This window comes from Aquarana catesbeiana, linkage group LG01 (genome assembly GCF_042186555.1).
Source record: "Aquarana catesbeiana isolate 2022-GZ linkage group LG01, ASM4218655v1, whole genome shotgun sequence".
In the NCBI taxonomy this organism is placed as follows: domain Eukaryota; kingdom Metazoa; phylum Chordata; class Amphibia; order Anura; family Ranidae; genus Aquarana; species Aquarana catesbeiana.
The window spans coordinates 232,957,838-232,979,221 of record NC_133324.1 but is presented as its reverse complement, the minus strand read 5'-3'; the positions used below and the strand labels follow the sequence as shown (position 1 = coordinate 232,979,221).

Below are 21,384 nucleotides of genomic sequence, written 5' to 3'. Positions count from 1 at the left end.
CTATCCGTTACTCCTGGCCCCTCCCTCCAGTTGAGTGTCCCCACAGCAAGCAGCTTGCTATGGGGGCACCCAAGCCGAGTCACAGCTCCCTGTGTCCATTCAGACGCGGAGACGTGGCCCAGCCCAGCCTCCTTTTTTTCCTCATTGGCTGGCTGACTGACTTTGACAGCAGCTGAGAGTCAATGGCACAGCACTGCTGTATCAGCCAATAAAGAAGCAAGTCCCGGGCAGCCGAGACAATCCTGCAACATCGCTGGATCTAGAGGGAGCTCAGGTACAGTAAGTATTAAGGGGGCTGCTACACACAGAAGACAAAGAATGCATTAAGATAAAAAAACTTCTGCCTTTACAGCCTCCTTTAATTCAAAGGGGGGACCTGGTTGTAAATAGCCCTGGACTTTCACAACTCTGTAACACAACAAGCAGGGTACATAATGTGGGAATTTATTTTCAGTTGTTTATGTAGTACCTCGATGGAAGAAGGTAATTTGTTACCCTCGTCCCTGGAGAACTGACAAAAATTGTTTGGTCTTCTTACTATTTAGATTTTCTATTTTACTATCACATAGAAAACTAAAATGAAACACACAAACAGGGTTATACATACATCTAAATTATATTTGATATAACACCAGTTGATGGTAGCAGAGATTTATTTTTTTTATATATATATCAGACCTGCTCGGCTTTTACATACTGAGAATGACTGGCCACACAAACAGTATAATAGGTCCTATATTCTTTTTATTCCTTCATAGGTGTATGAATGTTGGAGGTATATGAATCCTTTTTTTTTTATCCTCATATTGGAGTTTATGGAGCTATTATGGGGTTGGCTTCTGTCTTGAGTGTGAAAAAAGTACTCACATCACCTTTATTGTACATTTTCCAGACAGTTTCTTGTTGAGAGACATTTTGTTCCTTTTAAGATAAGCTAACATTAAAGCCAATTTACAGTCACAGCAGAACTGGAAATCCCTGAGCCTGGGTGTACTTGCCATTTGACAAATTGACTAATGTGTATACAAAGAGAACTGCATTGATGTTCAATTGTATATTTTTTTAACACTCTTCAAGAAGACAAGATTTTAATGAGTCCAACCATTGCACACCCAATTCATGGTAATATCTATCTATTATATAGGTTAAATTATACATGTTTTGTTGTTCGGTATCTGTTAAAGATAAAAATACACTTTCTTCATACTACCTATTATAATTATAGAGCTCATGTAGATGTTTCTAGGTGTCTACAATCCTCGGAATTTAAAGAGGAACTGCAGTCTGCTCACATAATTTATAATAAAAACATCTTTGCCATTCTGAAGCTTCCCTCCAACCACTTTGCATATTATTTTATATATTTACTGTGATTCTGTACTTGCCATATATGCTGCAGAAATCTCCCTCCACTGAGTCTGGCTGCAACCATTTTAACCGTGGGCAGCTGAAGCTGCTGCTTGTTCACTTCCAGGATTTACACAGACACACAGAGGCACACCTCCAGCTCTGCAACCCTGCAGCTCTCATTAGCCCTCTTATGACTCATCCCCCCTCGCTTCCTGGCAAACTCTCACAAGAGTGAAAGAGAGAGCAGTGCATGATGTCATAAGCCTAGGCTAACAACCAGACAAGAAACAGGAAGTGGGCTGTATAAGGTATTTACTGGCAGAAAAAAAAAAAAACTATCCAAAGTTAAAACAACAGGGGCAGAAGATTTAAGAGATGGAAAGTTGAAAAAATGACCGAAGGTCCGCTTTAAAGATAAGTGCTGATTGCTTTACACTAGAGTTCTTTTAGTATTGTACTTTCACAAAGCATGGCTTTGTGGTTATGTACAAAATGTGTAAGACCACCAAGTCTGTTGAATAAACCTTTAAGTACTGATCCACTATCTATTTCTCTTTTAAACAGATAATCCTGTGCTTGTTCTCATAAAGAACAGAGCCTAATCTTCTCCACAAAACTCTTTTGACATGTGGTTGCTATTTGTTCCATTATTTAACTGTATTCTCCCCCTCTGTGGGTGACATTTATGTTCTGAATGTTGACTGCGAGTCCCTGAAGAGGCTGCCTTTATAATGGTTTACTTAGGGAGCTGGACTGAGCTCAGTCCCTTATAACTTGGATAAAACATTCATTCTTCTATCTCTCAGCAATAATAGACAGACAGGTAGAACAGTAGATGGTATTTTACTGCAGAGTTATTGTGACTAGAAAAACTTGCAGGTGGATCTCCAACATCTCCAACATACATACATGGTATTTATTAACACATCAAAGGTTCTGTGCCAAGGACATTTACAAATGAAAAATCTATAAAAAACTATCCTATTGTACCTGTTATGGATTTACCAATAAATTCCTAACCTCAACCTAACCACCAATCAAATTAACCTCTGAAGATGACCCTTACTCTTAAACTTGACTTCTAATATAACTTCTTTATACTGCTCCTATGTACTCTCTCTTTTTTTTTTGGTCTGTAAAGGGAGAACGTTTATCTGTTTTTTTTTTTTTTTTTTTTTACCTTACTGCATTCTCTGCATTAAGGTAAAAATGCATTATTTTGCTGTTTAGCACTGCACTACTTTAACTGGCAATTGAGTGGTCATGCATCACTGTATGCAAATTACATTTTTATTATTTTTTTTTTTCAGCAAAAATAGAGATTTTTTTGGTGGTATTTGATCACAGCTGGGTTTTTTTATTCCCTGAGATATAAATGAAAAAAGACTAAACATTTTGAAAAAAAAAAAAGATATTTTCTACTTTCTGTTATAAAACGTATCCAATAAAACATTTCTTCATAAATTTAGGCAAAAATGCGTTCTGCTCCATGTCTTTAGTAAAAACGAAATCCCAATAAGTGTATATTAATTGGTTTGTGTGAAAGTTATAGTGTTTACAAACTTTGGTAAATATTAGGGATGAGCTCGATGTTCGCCTGTCCGCCGAACAGCAAACAATATGCGGTGTTCACGGCAAAGTCGAAAGCTGCCGGAACACCGTTAAAGTCTATGGGACACGAACATGAAAACTCAAAAGTGCTAATTTTAAAGGCTTATATGCAAGTTATTGTCATAAAAAGTGTTTGAGGACCTGGGTCCTGTCCCAGGGGACATGTATCAATGCAATTTTTTTTTTAAAAACTGTGAAAGTGAAAGAATAAAAATGAAATATTCCTTTAAATATCGTGCCTGGGGGGTGTCTATAGTATGCTTGTAAAGTGGCACATTTTCCCCATGTTTAGAACAGTATCACAGCAAAATAACATTTCTAAAGGAAAAATTGTCATTTAAAACTGATTGTGCTGTAATGAATTGTTGAGTCTCGGCAATATAGATAAAACCCTGTTATGAATATTAAGGGGAACCCCCAACCAAAATTTTTCTAAAAAATTGTGTGGGGGTCCCCCTAAAATCCATACCAGGCCCTTTGGGTCTATCACGCCGCCCAACGGACCGAAAAAGAAAAAGAAATCTGTGACCGATCCGCCTTCATGGGAGGCTCCCGCCATGTGACGCTTCTTCGCCTTTGACAGTTCTTATATAACGTACCTGGGTGCCCCGCCCCCTCTGACACCACAGGGACTTCCCCGTGATGTCAGAGGGGGGCAGGGCCACCCAGTTACGTAAACGGGTTAGTGCTAATATTGTATGCTGTCACTTTACTAATGACACTGGCTGGGAAGGGGTTAACATCTAGGGACAATTAAAGGGTTAATTGGTGCCTAAAAATGTGTAATATGTTCTGCTTTTACTTTACGGTCTGTTTTTTTTTTTTCTCCCTGTTTTGGAGGGGGAATAATCAGAGAGATCGCTGGTCCCTGTAAACTAAGAACTGTGAATGATTGGTCACAGCCAATTGGCTGACTTTAGCCAAAATCATTGGGTCAGATCACCTGCAAAACTAGTAGTACTGTGTAGTTAGTACTAGTACTAACTACTGTGGGCAAGCGGTTAAACAAATCCCTAAATATATCTCTAAATCTAAATACTAAATCGAACCTTTAAAGCAACCCTTTTAGAGATTAAGGTTTAAACTTAGAGGTAGGTTGAGGTTATGGATTTTTATGGACTAGATGAGGGTAACTCTGTTAGGGGTTTATAATAATCTGAACCACAATATCTTCTAAATCAGGTTTATACTAGCCTGTCTGGCAATCAGTTTCCTGAAATGTTGCCCTCTTGTAGAGCTCCATGCACTGATACTCTCTGACACATAGATGGCCAATCCCTGATGATTTTGTTTAGTGGTATGGTCTGGAGAGCCTAGGAATTGAGGGCCCTGAATACCATGGTACTTGCTGAAGTTTATGCCTGATGAAAACTAGGCACTGAACACACATACTCTTTCTTGAAGATATTTACAGAGGAGTTTGGCAGTAACTGCACTGTGGACCTTAGAAGAGAGATCTTTGCCCATGGACTACAGAAAATCAGAATCAAAATTTTCAGGAGCAAGCAAACTATGATAATGCTCTGAGTCACACATTTATCTGCCTGTCTGTCTGGCAGCATCTACTGTATTTTTAGAGGTCACTCTCATAGAACCTACTGCTGATTCATTAAATCTGTCCTTCTATCAACTGCTTTTTGGGTATCATTAACCCCTAAACCCTCTCCTGTTTGAAGACCACAGTAAATGGTAAATAGACCCTAGTAACTAAAGCCTAATTATCGTCAGAGGTTTACTGGTGATCTGTTTGGATCCAGATACAGGAAAGGTAGTCACAGGATAGATAGGAGAACCAAATTATTTCCGGTTGCCTAGGAAGTCCTAGCTCACTTACTGTAAATACATAATTTGATGTGATATTAATCTCCAACCTTTCCACACTGTACAACTATATTGATACCCCTGAGAGTTTCTTTTATTTCTCTCACAAAGGCAGAGAAAACTTAACCAGTAGCAGGCTAAAAAATACGTTTTCAAATTAAGCTTAAAGTGGTTCTAAAGGCAGAAGTTTTTTTTTATCCTAATGCATTCTATGCATTCATATAAAAAACCGTGTGTGCGGTCCTAATACTTACCTGTGATCCAGCGATGTTTTGCACGAGAACCTTGGCTGTCCGAGACCTCCTGTTTGGGTGGGACAATCAGTCAATAAGCCAATGAGGAGAGAAAGGGGGCATTGCTGAGCTGCAGCCCCATGTTTGAAAGGACACACAGAGCAGCGGTTCGACTCAGGTGTCCCATAGCAAGCTGCTTGCGGTGGGGGTACTCGGCAGGAGGGAGGGGCCAGGAGCGGCAGCGAGGGACCTGAGAAGAGGAGGATCTGTTCTTCTCTGTGCAAAACCACTGCACAAAGCAGGTAAGTATAACCTGTTTGTTATTTAAAAAAAAACTTTAATATCACTTTAAGTGATTGTAAAGTCATATTTTTTTAAAATACCAAACATGTCATACGTACCTGCTCTGTGCAATGGAATTGCACAGAGTGGCCCACAACCTCCTCTTCTGGGGTCCCCCCTGGTGCTCCTCACTGCCCCTGTCTTCAGAGTGCCCCCATACCAAGCCACTTGGAGACTCATGCAGGCTCGATCCTGAGCGCCACTACCTGCATCCCATAGAAAAAGCAAGTGCAGCTCGGCCTAGCCCCCCGCTCCCTCTTCAAAGGATTTGACTGACAACAGCGGGAGCCATTGACTTCTGCTGCCTCTGCAAACCCTGTGAGAGTGGAAAGAAAAGACAGAGCTGCTACAGACAGGCACAGCGCTGGATCGCGAGAGAACTCAGGTAAGTATAAGGTTGGGTAAGGGGGCATTACTGCTACCTAAACATTTTTTTTTACCTTAATGCAGGGAATGCATTGTGATGAAACATGTTTAGTCTTTAGAACCATTTTAATGCATAAAGTTGTAGGGTTTCTGTGATGGACTATCAAAAGATTCATAAATAATGAAAGTATCAATTGGGTAATCCAGATGCTTTGCAGGAACCTCTAGTATATGAAGTAGTCTGGCACTATTTGCGACATTATGTTATTTCTAATGCCAGTGCCAGTTTTTGCAGTTATGAATCATGAGCTAATTTCAAGGATTGATGAAAGTATTTCATGGAAGCAAACATTAAAGAACTTACCCACAAAGTAATATTTATGCAGTAGGATTGATGGGACCGTCTGTAGTAAAAATCCAAATTTAGATTTTTCATATGTGCTGCTGATCAGATTGTGAGAAAAGGGACGTTCATCAGTGAAGCAGAATGTAAGGAAGATGATGCATCATTCAGACATTACTACATTGGAAATGACAAAATGTCGAACATATAAGGAAGGGGAGAGGGGAGAAATGATCAGTACAGAGAGAATATGTATTACAAGGGGAAAAAAATCGATATTCTACCAGAGATATTGAAGGCAAGACTTTAAGTGGATTTAGTAATAACCTTGTTCGATACATAGAAAAGGAGTATTGACTGAGCTGTATTCACTATTGTTGCTCATTGTAGATAATTAACGAATTTTACCATATTGATCTACATGTTATATTCTCCTAATATATGGCCATGCACCAGAAATTGTTGGATTACTTAGATGTTTTATTTTTATTTTATTTTAGGTAAACCTGCCCTGCCATAAAAAGTTTTTAGGCTTAAAATTGATCCCTTTGCCCCTGGCTTTGAGTCCTAGCCCAGGCTGTACAGAGGCTATTTAAAGTTGAAATAAAGTGTCTTTAAAGCCAAAGCAGCTTGTGTGTTTTTTTTTTTTTATTTTTTTATTTTTACATATTGGGTATAGTATGGCAGGTGTAAAATCCATATATATATTTTTTGCCATCTGTTTCATTGGGGCTTGTTTACCTTCACTTCCTGCATCTCTAGACAAAGCAGGAGTAAGGGATGACTTCCTTGTCCTCAGTTGTTGTCAGAATAACAGTCCATATTAAATACTTGACCCCCCTTTGTGATTAGGCCATTTTTTGGACAGTTGCGGGGTCATGCAACACTGTACCCAAATAAAGTTTATGCCCTCTTTTTCCCCACAATTGGAGCTTTCTTTTTGTGGTATTTGATCACCACAGTGTTTTTTATTTTTTTGTGCTCTAAATAAAAAAGCCAGACAATTTTGAGAACAAAACAATATTTTTTTTACTTTCTGCTCTAAAACTTGTTCAATAAAAAAAAATGAAAAAGCAAATTTCTTCATAAATTTAGGCCAATATGTATTCTGCTACAGGTTTTTGGTAAAAAAAATCCCAATAAGCACATGCTGATTGGGTTACACAAACGTTATAGCTTCTCCAAACGTTGTAATGGCGGGGATCAGCGATGTTGCAGTGGACCATCAGACAATAACTGCCACTTTTGACACTATTTTGGGAACCAGTTACAATAATACAGTGATCTTTGCTTAAAATATGCACTGTCTCTGTACTAATGAAACTGGCTGGGAAGGGGTTAAACATCTAGGGTGATCAAAGGGTTAACTGTGTGCCTAGTCAGTGTTTGTGAACCATGTTAGGTGTTTTTACTAAGGGAAGAGATGGATTTTGTTCCCTGCTTTGCATAATCCATCCATTCCCCCTGTCAGAACGGAAATCTGCCTTGTTTATATAAGCAGATCTCAGTTCTGTGTGTTTTAATGATGATCGCCAGGTGTCGGAGGACATCCAGTGCCTGGCACACACAGATAGGCTTCTGCTGTGAATAATCACAGCAGAAGTGGCCCACCAGAAGCACGCGTGCGCCCCTACAGAATCATGTGTGTATATATACGTGATTTTGCACAGGAGAGCTGCCCTGTGAGGTGGTATGAGGTGGTCTTTAGGTGGTTAAGATTTCTTCTCTATTGCTGTTTTGGTAACAACTCAAAATTTTGGCTTTTTCCTCAGGTTGAATTCACACATGCGATGACAAATGTGGCTCAGATGTGAGGTAATGCACTAGACCTTTGCACCACGTTTTGTAATTTTTTTATCAAGATTCCCTTATCTGAAAAGGGCTGCATTGGTGGAGCATACCAGCTGAGGATGAGAATGGATATTGAGATGTTCCTGTATTGATGCTATTCTGGTTCCTGCTACATCTTAACGCTATTGTGCCATGACTGTACTTTGCCCTATGTACAGCCTGAACCTAGGATCCAAGGTGGTCTAAAGGGACACAGGGACGGTTTTAAATAATAAAACAGGTTGCTTGCACATTAACACTGTTACCTTAGAAACATTTTAGGTCAGGTCAGGTTTACTCAAAGGAAGGCACACCAAATTTGCAAATAGCTCCATATAACAATTAAACACATCAGCCAACATTTGATGCAGTGCACTTTAAGCTTGGATTAAAGCAGTTTAACCTTTATGCTTTGATTCTACTACACTGTGCTTTGGTCTCCATAGGCAGGCCTATCCTCCTTAAAGTGGATGTAAACCCGATTCATGAAATTTGCCCTAGCCACATACAGTATCTCACAAAAGTAAGTACACCCTTACATTTTTGTAAATATTTTATTATATCTTTTCATGTGACAACACTGAAGAAATTACACTTTGCTACAATGTAAAGTAGTGAGTGTACTGCTTGTATAACAGTGTACATTTGCTGTCCCCCTCAAAATGTTTAAACCGCTGACAACAAACGTGAGTACATCCCTAAGTGAAAATGTCCAAATTGGGCCCAAAGTGTCAATATTTTGTGTGGCCATTATTATTTTCCAGCACTGCCTTAACCCTCTTGGGCATGGAGTTCACCAGAGCTTCACAGGTTGCCACTGGAGTCCTCTTCTACTCCTGCATAATGACATCACGGAGCTGGTGGATGTTAGAGACCTTGCGCTCCTCCAATTTCTGTTTGAGGATGCCCCACAGATGCTCAATAGGGTGTAGGTCTGGAGCCATGCTTGGCCAGTCCATCACCTTTACCCTCAGCTTTTTTTAGCAAGGCAGTGGTCGTCTTGGAGGTGTGTTTGGGGTCGTTATCATGTTGGAATCTCTAAAGGTAGGGGATCATGCTCTGCTTCAGTATGTTACAGTACATGTTGGCATTCATGGTTCCCTCAATGACCTGTAGCTCCCCAGTGCCGGGAGCACTCATGCAGCCCCAGACCATGACACTCCGACAACCATGCTTGACTGTAGGCAAGACACTTGTCTTTGTACTCCTCACCTGGTAGCCACCACACACGCTTGACACTATCTGAACCAAATAAATTTATCTTGGTCTCATCAGACCACAGGACATGGTTCCAGTAATCCATGTCCTTAGTCTGCTTATCTTCAGCAAAAAATGTTTGCGGGTTTTCTTGTGCATTATCTTTTGAAGAGGCTTCCTTTTGGGATGACAGCCATGCAGACCAATTTGATGCAGTGTGCGGCGTATGGTCTGAGCACTGACAGGCTGACCCCCCACCCCTTTAACATCTGCAACAATGCTGACAGCACTCACGCGTCTGTTTCCCAAAGACAACCTCTGGATATGACGCTGAGCATGTGCACTCAACTTCTTTGGTCGACCATGGCAGATCCTGTTCTGAGTGGAACCTGTCCTGGTAGCCTCCCTGGCAGTTTTCCCGAGTGTGGCTCGGGGTTAAAATTCAGGACCATTAGCGGTAACCCCGAGCCACACTCAGGATTACATCGCAGGATCCCCCGCTGTGTCTGCGGGCTCCGTCCTCCTCCGAAGCCTCTCCGTGCCAGGCTCCGTTCCCTGCGAACGGCACGACGCACGGGGGCGGAGCCTGCCGGCAAATTCAAAAAAGTGTAAAATCATAACACATACAGTACTGTAATCTTACAGATTACAGTACTGTATGAAATTATTTCACATCCCTTTTGTCCCCAGTGCTATGTCCTATGCCCTGCATGCAGTTTTATGTTATATATACTGTTCTTTCTGCCTGGAAACTGGAGATTGTCCATAGCAACCAAAAAGTGTCCCTTTACATCAAAAGTGGCTTTAGACCAGCTAGAAAACAGTGATAGTAAATTAGAACACTTGCAGAATTGAGCGATAGTGAATCGTGGGGAAATTTATTTTATTATTATTTTATTTTTTTTTTTTTTATTATTTATTTTTATTTATTATATTATAATTTATGTTTTTGTGTTTCAAACTTTATCATACCCGGGATATCTACTAGACTCTTGTTTGGACAGATTTAAGTGTGTTATCGTTAAGAATTACAGACCTACAATATAAAACGCCAAATTTCCATGCAAAATAATTGTACCGCTTTCAGCACCTAAAATCCGAAATAATTATACCGCCAGGGAGGTTAAACCGCTGTATGGTCTTGGCCACCATGCTACAGCTCAGTTTCAGGGTCTTGGCAATCTTCTTATAGCCTAGGCCATCTTTATGTAGAGCAACAATTCTTTTTTTCAGATCCTCAGAGAGTTCTTTGCCATGAGGTGCCATGACGAACTTCCAGTGACCAGTATGAGAGAGTGAGAGCGATAACACCACATTTAACACGCCTGCTACCCATTCACACCTGAGACCTTGTAACACTAACGAGTCACATGACACCGGGGAGGGAAAATGGCTAATTGGTCCCAATTTGGGCTGTTTCACTTAGGGGTGTACTCACTTTTGTTGCCAGCAATTTAGACGTTAATGGCTGTGTGTTGAGTTATTTTGAGGGGACAGCAAATTTACACTGTTATACAAGCTGTACACTCACTACTTTACATTGTAGCAAAGTGTAATTTCTTCAGTGTTGTCACATGAAAAGACTTTTGTGAGATACTGTATATCTGAAGTGTTTACCTATCTCTCTCCAAAGCCCTGAGTCCCATGTCTTTCTGCTGTTGTTCCTCTGTTATCAGCATAACTTCTGACAAGTTCTCCGAGATGGGAGATAAAACCAGCCTGAGATTTGTGTCAGGGTGGGTGCTATAAATTAGCAGAGATCTTGTCTTGTCACAGCACAGCTCTGAAAGTATCTTCCTTCCTCTGCCTATGTGGAGGGGGTGGGGGTGCCTTTCCTCAATCAGCTGTCACACAGTGTAAGCCCAGACAATACTCCTACTGCAGAATGGGGAAGTAAAAATTTGAACACGATGTAAGAATTCTAAAGAATATATAAAGATGAACACAGCAGATATACATGTAAAACTTATGTAGGAAGATTTGCTTCATCCCTGTGTGTCATCTGAAGCTGTTCACTTCACTGGGTATAGGAGAGGGTTTACATCCACTTTAATCTTTCAGGGCCAAAGTCCAGACTTGAACTGGTAGTCTAGCTGTTTTGGTAACTGTTTGAAGTACATTTCCAGTTTATGATCCATAGTGCAACTGAGCTGACTGTGGTGATAAAAACAGCAGAAAAACGATTCCACCAATAATTAATACAAGTTCTGTTTTTTTCACTTGGACTCTTAGTATTTGATTTACTAAAAGGGGAGAGTGCAAAATCAGCCACAGCTGCTGTGCATGGTAGCCAATCAGTTTCTAACTTCAACTTGTTTAATTAAGCTTAGACAAAAAAAATGGAAGTTGTTTGGTTCCTAGGCAGTGCTGCACCAGATTTTGCATTCTCCAATTTTAGTAAATCCACCCCTGAGTGTTTACTGCCACTGCACCATGCTGCACCTCCCCACATGAAGGACTTTTGAGCCCCTATAGGCAAAGAGAGCTTTGACTGATGGGGGTATGGCCAGGTGCCCGACAAGGTGGTTGATGGTCACCAAGGATTGATGGAAATATGGGGGATGGGCTGGGCCTGAGCTCAGAAAATTATTTCCCCCCAGGGAATTCTGGGTCTTTTGAAGAAGTGGATGGAAGAGCTGCCCACCCTCCCACCCCTAATTTCCTTTACGCTATATCACAGCTTGCTGCAGTTTCTTGACCTTGCCAGTATTTAACCACTTCCCTACCCAGCCATAGACATATGACGTCCACAGATGGGATCTCCCATCCTGGGTGGACGTCATATGATGGTCTGGGACTCCCGGCCGTCTAGGGGGCCCACCGCGTTGCTCGGGACCCGGTGCGTGTGCCCGGTGGCCGCGATGTCCGCCGGGCACCTGCGATTGCCCGTTAACCGGGCCGGCATGTGGATCTGTGTGTGTAAACACACAGATCCACGTCCTGTCAGTTGTGAGGAGAGCGATCTGTGTTCCTAGTACAGCGGAACACTGATCGGTCTCCTCCCCTTGTACGTCCCCGCCCCCTACAGTTAGAAACACTCCCTTAGGAAACATATTTAACCCCTTGTGCCCCCCTAGTGGTTAACCCCTTCACTGCCTGTCACATTTACACAGTAATCAATGCAATTTTATAGCATTGATCGCTGTATAAATGTGAATGGTCCCAAAAATGTGTCAAAAGTGTCCGATGTGTCCGCCATATTGTCGCAGTCACGAAAAAAAATCGTGATCGCCGCTAAAAAAAAAAAAAAAAAAAAAAAATGTTTTTTAAAAAATGCTATAAATCTATCCCGTATTTTGTAGATGCTATAACTTTTGCGCAAACCAATCAATATACGCTTATTGCGATTTTTTTTAACCAAAAATATGTAGAAGAATACGTATCGGCCGAAACTGAGGAAAAAATTTGTTTTTTTTTTTAAAAATTGGGATATTTATTATAGCAAAAAGTAAAAAATATTGTGTTTTTTTCAAAATTGTCACTCTTCTTTTGTTTATAGCGCAAAAGATAAAAACCGCAGAGGTGATCAAATACCATCAAAAGAAAGCTCTATTTGTGGGGAAAAAAGGACGTCAATTTTTTTGGGTACAACGTCGCATGACTGCGCAATTGTCGTTTAAAGTGCGACAGCGATGAAAACTAAAAATTGGCCTGGGAAGGAAGGGGGTGAAAATGCCCTGTATTGAACCGGTTAAAGTTGCTGTAATAGGCTATGCCCTTGATGGAAAATTGGAGGTAGGCTGTCTGTCCAGAACTTATGGTAAGGACAGGCCCCCTTTGGAATTGCATGCTCACAGTACAACTGTGACTGGCACTGGTTTAAAGTGTTCACATGTTATGTGTTGGAATTTAAATAAAGCTGTGGCCTTGCCCTTTCCAACCTAATGGTTGTAAGTGTGTTTATTTAATGGAGTGGGGGGGGGGCAAGGGTGGTGGGTTTTTATCCCATTATGTTACATTTGATTTGTACCTAGGCCCATTGCGCCTCAGCAGTCAAGTATACCAGTCTTAAAGGAAATACATGCTACCATTACCAAACTGCTTATGAAAATGCTGGTTGCTTGGCTGCCTCTAGCCTCTGACCTAGAAGAAGCAGCCAGCAACAGAATATCATTGAAACGTCAATCCGTCATCTCTATACTCATTTCATGTGATTGTTTTAAAAAAGTAATGAAATGATTGGGTCAGTATGACAGGTAGGTAGCTATAATTTTTCAGAGGAACTTGGTATTGGCAACATAATTATTTCTGACTTTTAATGCCTCATGTAAACTTGAAATAAATAGATACATTTTGCCAATCCTCTTACCTTGAGATATACAGTGATATGCCTTTTGTCTTTTATGACATGCAAATGAGTTAGTTTGGTATGCCAGGGAGGTACTGCCCCTTAGCGCAACTACTATCCTCTACTTGATTTATAGCCTTAATCACAACAGCCTTCTCCATATCTAAATCAGTGTCTGTATATATTCCTGTCACAGTGGTATCCGTCTACGGGCAGCTGTTCCTGATTTGTCACAGCTCTTTGTATCTGTTCTACAAATTAGACTGCATCTCTAATTGAATTATTTATATTCTTAGTTTTCTGCAACTGCTTGTATATGTATACATACATACAGAACGCAGATGTTTGTGTACAGTGAGAGGGAAAATACGCCATTAACATACAGCTGACACATATACATTGCTGCTTTCATTGTAATGTGTCTGCATTCTGAATGTTGTTTTTGTGATATAGAAATAGAGATCTAAAAACACATGACAATACAAGTCTCTGTTTCCAGTACTGTACACATAGTTCTATTATTAGAATCAAGTATGCATTGAAATTGCGTTCTTGTAATGTGGAACAATATCCTACTTATTAGCGTGCAGAACATTTTTTGAATACTAATTTAGCCCTTTTTTCGATGTGACTGACTTGTGTGTGTACTGTATATTTTTATATAATAATAGACACTTCCACAAAACCAGCTACTATCATTTACTGGTGTTAAAAAACAAGCAGTGATGGGATGTGGATCAAGTGTGTAGGTTCTCATAGACCAAGGATGGTGACTACTTTCTCTATAGGGAACATTGGGGGCATTTTCTTGTATTCAAATATGTGTGAACGCTCCCAATTTGCTTGAAGAATAACCCACCCAGAGCATGAAATCTGTAAGGTTGAGATAGACAAAGAAATTGGGTTGCTTATGGAACTTACCTGTCTATCATTACATTGAGTACAATGTTTAAGGTGACTGCAAGCTTTAGTGTATTCTGTATAGAAATATTTGAAGAAAATTGATTTCAGGAACAAGCTGTGGTCAGTGTCTGTCACAGATGCACTAGGTTGGAGGTAGATCTCAGCATTACTCTGTAAACCGCAGTGAAGATGAGGTTGGTGATCAAGCATCACCCCATTTATTATTACTTTTAAGGGCTCTGAGCATTTCAGTGACAGAAAAAAAGACTCATAACCAAGACTCTGCTCCGGGGCTGTCTTATTGTATGAGTACCCCTGGGCACTGCCCAGAAGCCCCAGGTGCATGGGGACCCATAATAATCGTGCATTAGCCACTCTGGTTTTTATTTTTTTTTTCTATTCCTTTGGCTGACCCATTGTTATTGCTTTTTGGATACCACTCTTTGAAAAACAACTGACGCATACCAAAAAAATCAAGACAGAGCAAATGGCATCTGTTTGGTTCATGGCAGCAAGACGTGCTCCTGCGAATTAAGAAAAAATTATCTATGAAGGGCTCTATGAACCACTATAAATAAGGACAACAGACTGATGAGCCTTGCATCTGAGGCATAATGACAAACCCCTCCTCCTACCAGCATTTAGTATTGCAAGAGGAAAGCCTTTTTTGGCCATTGAGGGCTCTTGCATTGGACAGTTAGATGGTGGAACTTGGCTCTGGGGGATTACCTTTTAAGTTTGGGCAGAAGTTAAGACCTTCTGTATAGTGTATCCCCAGATTCTGGAGCTTTCCAGATGCAGAGGATGCAGTTTTAAGATTAACAAAGACACTTTTAAAGCATTGCTGGTTTTAAAACCATTATGACTTTCAGGTTTTCTTGCAAGGATAAGTGGAATTTCAAGTTTTACTTACTATTTTTGAAGACCTCAATTACACAATGCTCTGTTTTTAGATTCTTTAGCAGCGCTATCTCTTTTTAGTGCCTTATTTCATCATCTTCCAGCATCTTGACTGTTGATGCATCTGTTTAATACAATATTTTACACTTATTTTTAAGGCATGACCTTGAATATATTGATAACCCCGATTCCTCTTTTGTAATATGCCAGTTATATTATTAGTCTTTTGAATTTTTTTTTTAATCTATATTCTCTAAAAATAGAAACATGGCAGATATGTGTCAAGTCCACTTTCAGTGTGTTTTGTTACTTAGTAATCTCGACGGATGGTCTGTTATATGTTAAACTCAGAGATTCACCTTCTGTAAATCATGGTCAGCCACTGGTGAACAAAGATCACCGCCGGACAGTTTTCAGAATGTCATTTAGATTATGCAGACCACATATCACTTTCTGAAAGAGTTCAATCTTGCAGGCTCACATTTCTATTTTTAAGAGCTAAATATGAGGAAGTAAGCTAGAAATGTGTGAAATAGCCTCTTGGATTTCCTCGGCATCTTCTAAAACACAAGCACCCCAGGGGAATTCTTCATCTTGCAGTTCTGATTCAATTTGTAATGCATACTCATGTCACAAGTATATATTCCAAGCTGTGTTGAAGTCTACTTCTCTGGGATTATATGACACTGTTTTATGAGATTTACAGCAGACGGATAGTACAGATAATGGAGGACATTGGAATTTAATATACATTTACCGTGGATGCCATTTGGACAGGCTCATTCAATGTCGAGATCAAGGTCCACAATGCTTTAGTGACTTAAAACTTTCTTTGTAACTATGCATAATTTAAGCAAAGGCAGAGGGTATGCTTTGATCTGACTGGTTAACATTTTTAGGATAAGCACAGCAGGAAAGATGCAGACATTTCAGCCTGCTGTATACATTACTAGAAAACTGTTTAAACCACTTTAATTTATAAAGGAATAGATAGCATACTGTATTTGAATGACCTTATAACATTGTGTTTATTATAGAAGGTCTCCAGTTGGAAGCAATTGTTTTACAATAAGATTAATGTCTTATGTAAAATACCTAGGTATAAAATACTTCTACATTTTACCTAAAATATTTAAACCAAACTTCAGTCATACATATACACGAAACCATAGTAAAGCACTGTACACACGGGCCTAATATTGGGCACTATTGGCCAGTTCAATAGAAACCGGCCAACATTCGGCCTGTGTGTACGGCAGCCGGTCCGACAGAAGACAGCCAAACGTGCAGTTTCTGTCAAAGGGGCATGACTGAAAAAGGTCTGCCAATCGGCATCTGATCAGTGTTCTCAGCCAATGGCTGAGAGCACTGGCTGGTGTGTTCTGGCAGGGGGGCCGTAACCCCAGCGGGGAGGTTGCTGTATTTATTGTACTATCGTTAGTATAGGATCTCCTCCTAAGCTCCTCATTTTTTTTTTTTTTTGTTCAGGCCACTGGGTTGAACAAAAGAAACTGATAGTGTGTACCAGGCTTTAAACATACATATTGTAATCTCTTTATGACTGAAGATAAAACAAACCTTAGCACATGAACCCAGTTTTGCAGGTTTATTAGACATTTCTTCTCAGGATAAATATTAATCTTAGAAAAATTTTGTACATTTTTTGTTTTGGTTTTTTAATTCTGTTTTAAACACAGTGACATTGGCACTAATAATTTGTTTAATCCCATCTACAACACACTGACTCTGACTTTGACCCAGTCTACTCTAACGTAGATCAGGCCCTGATCTAGATATTTTATCTTTAGTTTACCTTATATTTTTACACAGACTTTTTTGTTTGTTTTCTTTTTTTTTTCTCCTCACTTGAGGACAAGAATATCAAGTATCTTTTTTCACCAATTTAGAGGAGAAAAAAGGCAGGGGCAAGTTTTATGGCTTGCGATCACTGTGACAGCCAATCCAGTTCTTTCAGCTCCTGGTAATAATTAGGAGATCAGGAGTTGTTCTTCATAGCTCAGTCTCTGTAATGGGGGAGTGCTATGAAGCACACAGGTGTGCATATATGTGGCGCCAGAGCTACTCGACACCACATTATTATTATTATTATACAGGATTTATATAGCGCCAAGAGTTTACGCAGCACTTTACAATATAAAAGGGAGACAATACAGTTATAATACAATAAAATACAAGAGGATTAAGAGGGCCCTGCTCAGAAGAGCTTACAATCTAATAGGGTGGGGCAGGTGGTACAAAAGGTTGTAACTGTGGGGAATGAGCTGATGGAAGTGGTAAAAGATTAGTTGGAGATGTGATAGGCTTTCCTGAAGAGATGAGTTTTCAGGGATCGCCTGAAGGTAGCAAGAGTAGGGGATAGCCAGACAGGTGGAGGTAGCGAGTTCCAGAGGATTGGAGAGGCTCTGGAGAAATCCTGGAGACGAGCATGGCAGGAGGAGATGAGAGAGCTTGAGAGTAGGAGATCTTGAGAAGAGCGGAGAGGACGATTTGGGTGATATTTGGAGACAAGATTGGTGATGTAGCTCGGGGCAGAGTTGTGAATGGCTTGTAATGTATGTTAGTTTTTTTAATTTAATTCGCTGGGTGATTGGGAGCCAGTGTAGGGATTGGAGGAGAGGGTTGGCAGACACCGAGTGGTTGGTAAGGTGTATAAATCTTTTACATATACTGTATGAGTTAATGATCAGCCCTGAATCTTTGCTGTCTGCTGGTCGTTTTTCAGCTCTGCTGCTTAGGTCTTCCCTGTGCACACCTGAGCTCATTAGAAGACTTAAAAGCAGGGCCAGAACTTCAACCCTATGCCTGATCAACAGGCTTGTTTGTTTGCTTATGCCCTGATAATGGTCTATGTTTGCATGACGTCTGACTATAAATGTCTTAGATTATTTCCTATGACTTGCATTGACTGTGTTTGTACTCAGCTTGCCTATGAATATCCTGATCATTGGCCTATTACTTTTAATATTGTCCTCCTTTGCGTCATTTACTTGTCTGGAAACTAGATTTTGTATGTCTGTGTTTTTCTGGCCATTAACCTGTTGACTCTACAATTACAATACAATGTTCTCTGCTCACTTGTCTGAAGATATATACCTCTCCAATATCTGTCTTATTTTGGCTGTTGAACTTGGAAATACGGTGCATCTACTGAACTCTTGAAGTGTTTTACTTATCAAAATTTAGTTAAGTTATTTTGATATACAGTATATACTCAGTAGTCAGAAGTAGGTAAGTAGACCAAAGTCTTGTTAGTGTTCCACTATTAAAGTGTATTTTTTCCTGAAAACATGTGAAAACATTTTCTAGCAAAAAATTTGGATTTTTAACATGTATGAGAGAGGTGACAGAATTTACTTAGGTGCCAAGTGGTTCTAGTAAAGAAAATATATACAAAACCAATATACGGTACATGTTTTTTAAATTGCTGTAAACTGTAACTGTAAATTAGCTCTTTGTTTTGACTGCAGTCTTTATTCTTTATCTCCAGTTTCACACCATCCTGTTACTCTTCTACAAATTATCTGGACTTCTACGCAGTTCTATTTATTGATCAATAGGAGGAAGGTAAGCTATCTGTCAAATAACACACATACACATTGGTGAAGGCGTAACAAGAGATGCATAATAAAGACAGAACAGTTTTGTAAAAATGACAACAAAGATGAAGTTCACCCTTTTATATCACTGTAGTTTTGATACCGAAGCAATATGTTTGTTATAATATTCATAATTTTTCCTAAAGGAGCATCTCACTATATCTGGAAAAGTATTCCCAGAGTATGTAGATTAGATATGAATAGGCAGTTTGGAAGATGGTTTCTTTATGATAGGCTTTGTATAAGACAAAGATGGACAGCATACAACATGGATATCTCTCAGCAGACTCCATTATTATAACAACATTGCAACTACGCACCATGTGGCCTAATGGTACCTGTCCTGATGACACAATATGATGTCCCCATGATAAAACAGTCCAATTAAAGGCATAACTTATAATATGTAAACCACAATTCACATCCGTATCATGCTACTACTTAGCACAGTATTTCTGCCATACATACACCCTTATTACATATACATTTATGTGAACAAAAATAATTGGGAAAAAAATGCACAAATAAAATGTCCCAATACATGTCTCAATAATTCCAAAGAATATTTCTTGCAAAGTGTCTTGTGCCTAAAGTGCTCCAAGATATAACTTCATAAAGGGCTCCAATAAAAATTAGGAGTTGGTGCCAAGGGACTGGAGGAGATTGTTGGTGGAATGGTGAAGGAGAGCTGCTGTGTTTTATCCTGCAAAGACCCAGGAGGGGAATATCCACAAGCCTGGGAGAATTTGATGCTGAGAGGCACAAAGTCAAAAGCATCTGATGAGTGACACTGGGTACAGAGCAATGCATGCAGCACTGTGAAGCAAAAGTTAGAGCACAGAAGCACTTTTTTACTGGAGCACCTTTTAAAGTTATATCTTGGAGCACTTTAAGCACAATACACTTTGCAAGAAATATTCTTTTGGAATTTTTAGAGACATTTATTGGGACATTTTATTTTTGCATTTTTTTCCACTGATTATTTTTGTTCATATAAATGTATATGTTATAAGGGTGTATGTATGGCAGAAATACTGTGCTAAATGTTAGCATGATACAGACAGCAATGTGAATAGTGGTTTACAGTTTAAACAACTGCCTATAGGTTTTTGCTTGGGTATTTAATGAACAGCTAGCAGTCCCAGGGTAACATTCATCCCCTTAAAGTGATAGTGATATATTTGCTGGGATACTTTCTAAAAAACTTCAGGGATGCAGCAGATGCATGGTTGAGGTTGCTCGGATTCTGATAAATGAGGTAGACCCTCCCTCTTAACAGTTGGTTAGAGAAAAGGCATAGAGTTTACCTTGAGAAGTTTTTTCCAACCAAACAGGGTTGCTGTGACAGCACACTATAGTACATTAAGTAGTCAAGTATACAATGCCCATGAGTAGGAGTCCTTTAATATTTCATACGCTATTTGTTAAGAAATGTTTTGCTTTTACATGAGCAATTCTGTATTACTACAATGATGTAAATTGCATCTAATTTCTATTATTCCTGAAGTTTTCTGTCATTAGACATTATGACATGATAAACTATAAAAAAAATAGTTTTTTTCTGGACTAGTAATTTGTGTAGATAAAAAGCTCACATTTTGCTCTTTGACTCTGACTAACACTTACATGGAAATAGCTCATTTAGCTATGGTTCCGTAATTTTCTTTTGTATCTGGTCTATAAGCATCATGATATCATTATGCAAGAGCAAGTTGTATGACTGTGTGTAGCATTATACAGCTATTGTGCCTGATTTTTCCAGCTGTAAATGTTAAAGTGACGTTCCACACGTTTTTTAATTTATTAAAAGTCAGCAGCTACAAAAAGTGTAGCTGCTGACTATTAATAAACAGACAATTACTTGTCCCACGGTCCAACGATGAGGGCGCCTGGACAGGAAGTCCCACTCTAAACTAGGTACCCCTCCCCCCAAAAAAATGACAAGCCAATTGTGGCATGTCAGGGGGCGAGGAGTACTTAAAGCGAAAGTTCCACTTTTGGGCGGAACTCCGCTTTAAGACTGTTATTGGCAAGGCAGAAATCGAGATAAATTGAGATAATTTTACTTTTTGTCTTATAACCAGTTTGATTCCCATGTACAAACATTCTCTCCCAATTCTGGCATTTTCAGTTTATGTATAAGGCTTTTATGAAGAACAATATTTGAACACTTTAGTGGAATCCAAATGTATTGGCTCTTTTGTTCAACTGCACTTCTATATTCTTACTCTCTCTCTCTCCCACCCATATGATCATTTCATATTTAGTTGTTAGCTAAAATGGAACCACTTGGGAGTAAATCAGCAACTTATTTTGTGCGGTATGTTTTTTGGCACCTAAAAAAATCCCTACATCTAGTAAAAGGATGTTTTCTAATATTTGATTCATATAGGGATGTGGTGCCCAATGGCCATCACCTGCACCATTAAATTTCAATGAAACTTAATTGTTTATTCAGCTAGATAATAGCTGAGAGAATTATGATTCCTGAGTCCAGCTTTAAGAATTTTCCCCATTTACGCACTTCTGTTATTTGTGTTGCAGATGAGAGACAAGAATTAGATACTAAAGCTGGCCATACAT

The 21,384-nt window shown here is 39.5% G+C and overlaps 1 protein-coding gene across 3 annotated transcripts in view; it reads left to right on the top strand.

The window, feature by feature from the left end:
* Window positions 1–21,384, top strand: part of WSCD2 (WSC domain containing 2) — a 542,380-nt gene that overhangs the window by 58,425 nt on the left and 462,571 nt on the right. For all 3 annotated transcript variants that reach the window (XM_073625860.1, XM_073625869.1, XM_073625878.1), the window contains exon 2: window positions 18,693–18,769. The gene's annotated coding sequence lies outside the window, so the exon portion shown is untranslated. The remainder of the gene's footprint in view (window positions 1–18,692; window positions 18,770–21,384) is intronic.